This window comes from Oncorhynchus mykiss, chromosome 15, assembly GCF_057628025.1.
Source record: "Oncorhynchus mykiss isolate SJ-2025 chromosome 15, ASM5762802v1, whole genome shotgun sequence".
In the NCBI taxonomy this organism is placed as follows: domain Eukaryota; kingdom Metazoa; phylum Chordata; class Actinopteri; order Salmoniformes; family Salmonidae; genus Oncorhynchus; species Oncorhynchus mykiss.
The window spans coordinates 85299969-85308184 of record NC_143036.1 but is presented as its reverse complement, the minus strand read 5'-3'; positions in this window follow the sequence as shown (position 1 = coordinate 85308184).

Below are 8216 nucleotides of genomic sequence, written 5' to 3'. Positions count from 1 at the left end.
TATCCTGAGTCAACAGATATGTAAAGCAGGCAGAGCCATACCTCTATCCTGAGTCAACAGATATGTAAAGCAGGCAGAGCCATACCTCTTCCCTGAATCAACAGATATGTAAAGCAGACAGAGCCATACCTCTACCCTGAGTCAACAGATATGTAAAGCAGACAGAGCCATACCTCTACCCTGAGTCAACAGATATGTAAAGCAGACAGAGCCATACCTCCACCCTGAGTCAACAGATATGTAAAGCAGGCAGAGCCATACCTCTATCCTGAGTCAACAGATATGTAAAGCAGGCAGAGCCATACCTCTACCCTGAGTCAACAGATATGTAAAGCAGACAGAGCCATACCTCTATCCTGAGTCAACAGATATGTAAAGCAGGCAGAGCCATACCTCTACCCTGAGTCAACAGATATGTAAAGCAGACAGAGCCATACCTCTTCCCTGAGTCAACAGATATGTAAAGCAGGCAGAGCCATACCTCTACCCTGAGTCAGCAGATATGTAAAGCAGGCAGAGCCATACCTCTACCCCGAGTCAACAGATATGTAAAGCAGGCAGAGCCATACCCTGAGTCAACAGATATGTAAAGCAGACAGAGCCATACCTCTACCCTGAGTCAACAGATATGTAAAGCAGGCAGAGCCATACCTCTATCCTGAGTCAACAGATATGTAAAGCAGACAGAGCCATACCTCTATCCTGAGTCAACAGATATGTAAAGCAGGCAGAGCCATACCTCTACCCTGAGTCAACAGATATGTAAAGCAGGCAGAGCCATACCTCTTCCCTGAATCAACAGATATGTAAAGCAGACAGAGCCATACCTCTACCCTAAGTCAGCAGATATGTAAAGCAGGCAGAGCCATACCTCTACCCCGAGTCAACAGATATGTAAAGCAGACAGAGCCATACCTCTACCCTGAGTTAACAGATATGTAAAGCAGGCAGAGCCATACCTCTACCCTGAATCAACAGATATGTAAAGCAGGCAGAGCCACACCTATATCCTGAGTCAACAGATATGTAAAGCAGGCAGAGCCATACCTCTACCCTGAGTCAACAGATATGTAAAGCAGGCAGAGCCATACCTCTACCCTGAGTCAACAGATATGTAAAGCAGACAGAGCCATACCCTGAGTCAACAGATATGTAAAGCAGAGAGAGCCATACCCTGAGTTAACAGATGTGTAAAGCAGACAGAGCCATACCCCTATCCTGAGTCAGCAGATATGTAAAGCAGACAGAGCCATACCCTGAGTCAACAGATATGTAAAGCAGACAGAGCCATACCCTGAGTTAACAGATATGTAAAGCAGACAGAGCCATACCCTGAGTCAACAGATATGTAAAGCAGACAGAGCCATACCCTGAGTTAACAGATATGTAAAGCAGACAGAGCCATACCTCTACCCTGAGTTAACAGATATGTAAAGCAGGCAGAGCCATACCTCTTCCCTGAATCAACAGATATGTAAAGCAGACAGAGCCATACCTCTACCCTGAGTTAACAGATATGTAAAGCAGGCAGAGCCATACCGCTATCCTGAGTCAACAGATATTTAAAGCAGGCAGAGCCATACCGCTATCCTGAGTCAACAGATATGTAAAGCAGGCAGAGCCATTCCGCTATCCTGAGTCAACAGATATGTAAAGCAGACAGAGCCATACCTCTACCCTGAGTCAACAGATATGTAAAGCAGACAGAGCCATACCTCTACCCTGAGTCAACAGATATGTAAAGCAGGCAGAGCCATACCTCTACCCTGAGTCAACAGATATGTAAAGCAGACAGAGCCATACCCTGAGTCAACAGATATGTAAAGCAGACAGAGCCATACCCTGAGTCAACAGATATGTAAAGCAGGCAGAGCCATACCTCTACCCTGAGTCAACAGATTGTCAACAGATTGTTAGATGCTGATGTGGGTCCATCTGTCTGACAGCTGTAGAGTTAATCTACACCAATATTTTAATGAAAACATGATCAGCCTATATGACATCACTGCCCTCGCTCTGTCAAGGGGTCTGGACCTTATGTGGTAGTGTCCTAGTTCTGTATTTTATTAAAAATATTTTGTATATTTTAACTTGGGGGACTGTAGTGACTCCTCATGCACTGAGTCCCACCACAATCACATTACATAGAAGGTAGTACAGGGAAGGTAGTATGACAACGGAAGCAGCCGGATGAACAACCTGCTGTCCAACACATTATCCCTATATTAACAACATGCTGTCCAACACATTATCCCTATATTAACAACATGCTGTCCAACACATTATCCCTACATTAACAACATGCTGTCCAACACATTATCCCTATATTAACAACATGCTGTCCAACACATTATCCCTACATTAACAACATGCTGTCCAACACATTATCCCTATATTAACAACATGCTGTCCAACACATTATCCCTGTATTAACAACATGCTGTCCAACACATTATCCCTATATTAACAACATGCTGACCAACACATTATCCCTATATTAACAACCTTCTGTCCAACACATTATCCCTATATTAACAACCTGCTGTCCAACACATTATCCCTATATTAACAACATGCTGTCCAACACATTATCCCTATATTAACAACATGCTGTCCAACACATTATCCCTATATTAACAACCTGCTGTCCAACACATTATCCCTATATTAACATGCTGTCCAACACATTATCCCTATATTAACAACATGCTGTCCAACACATTATCCCTATATTAACAACATGCTGTCCAACACATTATCCCTATATTAACAACATGCTGTCCAACACATTATCATTATATTAACAACATGCTGTCCACACATTACCCTTATATTAACAACATGCTGTCCAACACATTATCCCTATATTAACAGCATGCTGGCCAACACATTATCCTTATATCAACAACATGCTGTCCAACACATTATCCTATATTAACAACATGCTGTCCAACACATTATCCTTATATTAACAACATGCTGTCCAACACAATATCCCTATATTAACAACATGCTGTCCAACACATTATCCCTATATTAACAACATGCTGTCCAACACATTATCCCTATATTAATAACATGTTGTCCAACACATTATCCTTATATTAACAACATGCTGTCCAACACATTATTCCTATATTAACAACATGCTGTCCAACACATTATCCCTACATTAACAACATGCTGTCCAACACATTATCAACATGCTGTCCAACACATTATCCCTATATAAACAACATGCTGTCCAACACATTATCCCTATATTAACAACTTGCTGTCCAACACATTATCCCTATTTTAACAACATGCTGTCCAATACATTATCCCTATATTAACATTAACAACATGCCATCCAAAACATTATCCTTAAATTAACGAAATGCTGTCCAATACATTATCCCTACATTAACATGCTGTCCAACACATTATCCCTATATTAACAACATGCTGTCTACACATTATCCCTACATTAACATGCTGTTCAACACATTATCCCTATATTAACGACATGCTGTCCAATACATTATCCCTACATTAACAACATACTGACCAATACATTACCCCTACATTAACAACATGTTGTCCAACACATTATCCCTACATTAACAACATGCTGTCTCTCCCTCTATCAGGTGATGATAACAACATGCTGTCTCTCCCTCTATCAGGTGATGATGACATCATCCTTCTATACAGGGGCTGTTGCCCATCTCATATTACAGGGCTTACGTGGACGTCTGCTGTCGAAGCAGCACGTTGCCATGGCAACAAACGGAGAGCAATATCCAAGACACTCCGTCTCCATGGGAGACCAACAACTTTGTTTAGAGTGGAGAGGAGCTCTGGCAGAGGGAGATAGGGAGATATATGGAGAGAGAGGGAGAATAGACAGAAAGACTGGAGAGATGGCAGAGTGAGATATGGAGAGAGAGGGAGAATAGACAGAAAGACTGGAGAGATGTGAGAAAATTGAGAAGGGGAGAGAGAAAAAGAGAGGGAGAGGAAGGGGACAGAGGGAGAGAGGAAGGGGACAGAGGGAGAGAGGAAGGGGACAGAGGGAGAGGAAGGGGACAGAGGGGGAGAGGAAGGGGACAGAGGGGGAGAGGAAGGGGACAGAGGGGAGAGGAAGGGGACAGAGGGGAGAGGAAGGGGACAGAGGGGAGAGGAAGGGGACAGAGGGAGAGGAAGGGGACAGAGGGAGAGGAAGGGGACAGGGGGAGAGAGGAAGGGGACAGAGGGAGAAAGGAAGGGGACAGGGGGAGAGAGGAAGGAAGGGGACAGAGGGAGAGAGGAAGGGGACAGAGGGAGAGGAAGGGGACAGAGGGGAGAGGAAGGGGACAGAGGGAGAGGAAAGGGACAGAGGGAGAGGAAGGGGACAGAGGGAGAGGAAGGAGACAGAGGGAGAGGAAGGGGACAGAGGGAGAGGAAGGGGACAGAGGGAGAGGAAGGAGACAGAGGGAGAGGAAGGGGACAGAGGGAGAGAGGAAGGGGACAGAGGGGAGAGAGGAAGGGGACAGAGGGAGAGGAAGGGGACAGAGGGAGAGGAAGGGGACAGAGGGGGAGGAAGGGGACAGAGGGGGAGGAAGGGGACAGAGGGAGAGAGGAAGGGGACAGAGAGGGAGAGAGAGGAAGGGGACAGAGATGGGTGAAGTCATGTCTGTGTGGGAGACTGTCAGAGATTAGGTTTAGAGGTCTAGAAGTCATGTCTGTGTGGGAGACTGTCAGAGATTAGGTTTAGAGGTCTAGAAAGCATGTACTGTATATGTGTTTTAATAAAATCAACTATACTGAACAAAAATATAAACACAACATGTAACAATTTCAAACATTTTACTGAGTTACAATTCATAGGATATCAGTCAATGGAAATACATAGAAGGGCTTTATTACAGACAGAAATCCCCCCTCAGCACCTCCCCTCTCCCCCTCAGCACCTCCACTCTCCCCCTCAGCACCTCCCCTCTCCCCCTCAGCACCTCCCCTCTCCCCCCTCAGCACCTCCCCTCTCCCCCCTCAGCACCTCCCCTCTCCCCCCTCAGCACCTCCCCTCTCCCCCCTCAGCACCTCCCCTCTCCCCCTCAGCACCTCCCCTCTCCCCCCTCAGACGATCCCGTGGGTGAAGAAGCCGGATGTAGAGGTCCTGGGCTGACGTGGTCTGTGGATGTGGAGGTCCTGGGCTGACGTGGTCTGTGGATGTGGAGGTCCTGGGCTGACGTGGTCTGTGGATGTGAGGCCGGTTGGACGTTCTGCCAAATTCTCTAAAAACGACATTCCTTCAGTCCGCGTTGCCTATTGGACACTTCCTCAAAACTTGAGACATATGACCCGTTGCTGACCTTCCCAGATTCTGCCGGTCCAAAGCTCTAGCTAACTTCCAACGTTGTATAAAGTATTCTGGACCCTCAGAGTTTCCTGTGCCAGTCTCTCCCTGTATCAGGTGATGCTAACAGGCTATTTGTTCAGGGGATAAGAAGTAAATCAGGGATTTTATGACGTTTCCACTGGAGCATTACATTAGATTCTAAAAACAGACTTTGTTAACTTGCTGTTTGAGGTGAAGAGAAAAACACTTTGAGAAACTCCTCATTAGTGGTGGTGAGTTACGACAATCAGAAAAACTCATCAGACATCCCCAAATGGGCACATTAACAGGCCGATATCTGGTTGCAAGCCAGCTAGCCTACTTCTATATGCGGAATCAGGTGTGTGTCCCTACTCAACAGTGACGGGAGCGCTCCAGGTAGACTAGGACTACTTCTACAGGTAATCAGTTCCTGTCCTTACTCAACAGGTAGACTAGGACTACTTCTACAGGTAATCAGTTCCTGTCCTTACTCAACAGGTAGACTAGGACTACTTCTACAGGTAATCAGTTCCTGTGCTTACTCAACAGGTAGACTAGGACTACTTCTACAGGTAATCAGTTCCTGTCTTTACTCAACAGGTAGACTAGGACTACTTCTACAGGTAATCAGTTCCTGTCCTTACTCAACAGGTAGACTAGGACTACTTCTACAGGTAATCAGTTCCTGTCCTTACTCAACAGGTAGACTAGGACTACTTCTACAGGTAATTAGTTCCTGTCTTTACTCAACAGGTAGACTAGGACTACTTCTACAGGTAATCAGTTCCTGTCCTTACTCAACAGGTAGACTAGGACTACTTCTACAGGTAATCAGTTCCTGTCCTTACTCAACAGGTAGACTAGGACTACTTCTACAGGTAATCAGTTCCTGTCTTTACTCAACAGGTAGACTAGGACTACTTCTACAGGTAATCAGTTCCTGTCTTTACTCAACAGGTAGACTAGGACTACTTCTACAGGTAATCAGTTCCTGTCCTTACTCAACAGGTAGACTAGGACTACTTCTACAGGTAATCAGTTCCTGTCTTTACTCAACAGGTAGACTAGGACTACTTCTACAGGTAATCAGTTCCTGTCCTTACTCAACAGGTAGACTAGGACTACTTCTACAGGTAATCAGTTCCTGTCTGTACTCAACAGGTAGACTAGGACTACTTCTACAGGTAATCAGTTCCTGTCTGTACTCAACAGGTAGACTAGGACTACTTCTACAGGTAATCAGTTCCTGTCTTTACTCAACAGGTAGACTAGGACTACTTCTACAGGTAATCAGTTCCTGTCCTTACTCAACAGGTAGACTAGGACTACTTCTACAGGTAATCAGTTCCTGTCTGTACTCAACAGGTAGACTAGGACTACTTCTACAGGTAATCAGTTCCTGTCTGTACTCAACAGGTAGACTAGGACTACTTCTACAGGTAATCAGTTCCTGTCCTTACTCAACAGGTAGACTAGGACTACTTCTACAGGTAATCAGTTCCTGTCCTTACTCAACAGGTAGACTAGGACTACTTCTACAGGTAATCAGTTCCTGTCTTTACTCAACAGGTAGACTAGGACTACTTCTACAGGTAATCAGTTCCTGTCCTTACTCAACAGGTAGACTAGGACTACTTCTACAGGTAATCAGTTCCTGTCTTTACTCAACAGGTAGACTAGGACTACTTCTACAGGTAATCAGTTCCTGTCCTTACTCAACAGGTAGACTAGGACTACTTCTACAGGTAATCAGTTCCTGTCCTTACTCAACAGGTAGACTAGGACTACTTCTACAGGTAATCAGTTCCTGTCTTTACTCAACAGGTAGACTAGGACTACTTCTACAGGTAATCAGTTCCTGTCCTTACTCAACAGGTAGACTAGGACTACTTCTACAGGTAATCAGTTCCTGTCTGTACTCAACAGGTAGACTAGGACTACTTCTACAGGTAATCAGTTCCTGTCCTTACTCAACAGGTAGACTAGGACTACTTCTACAGGTAATCAGTTCCTGTCCTTACTCAACAGGTAGACTAGGACTACTTCTACAGGTAATCAGTTCCTGTCCTTACTCAACAGGTAGACTAGGACTACTTCTACAGGTAATCAGTTCCTGTCCTTACTCAACAGGTAGACTAGGACTACTTCTACAGGTAATCAGTTCCTGTCTGTACTCAACAGGTAGACTAGGACTACTTCTACAGGTAATCAGTTTCTGTCCTTACTCAACAGGTAGACTAGGACTACTTCTACAGGTAATCAGTTCCTGTCTTTACTCAACAGGTAGACTAGGACTACTTCTACAGGTAATCAGTTCCTGTCCTTACTCAACAGGTAGACTAGGACTACTTCTACAGGTAATCAGTTCCTGTGCTTACTCAACAGGTAGACTAGGACTACTTCTACAGGTAATCAGTTCCTGTCCTTACTCAACAGGTAGACTAGGACTACTTCTACAGGTAATCAGTTCCTGTCCTTACTCAACAGGTAGACTAGGACTACTTCTACAGGTAATCAGTTCCTGTCCTTACTCAACAGGTAGACTAGGACTACTTCTACAGGTAATCAGTTCCTGTCCTTACTCAACAGGTAGACTAGGACTACTTCTACAGGTAATCAGTTCCTGTCTGTACTCAACAGGTAGACTAGGACAACTTCTACAGGTAATCAGTTCCTGTCCTTACTCAACAGGTAGACTAGGACTACTTCTACAGGTAATCAGTTCCTGTCTGTACTCAACAGGTAGACTAGGACTACTTCTACAGGTAATCAGTTCCTGTCTTTACTCAACAGGTAGACTAGGACTACTTCTACAGGTAATCAGTTCCTGTCTTTACTCAACAGGTAGACTAGGACTACTTCTACAGGTAAT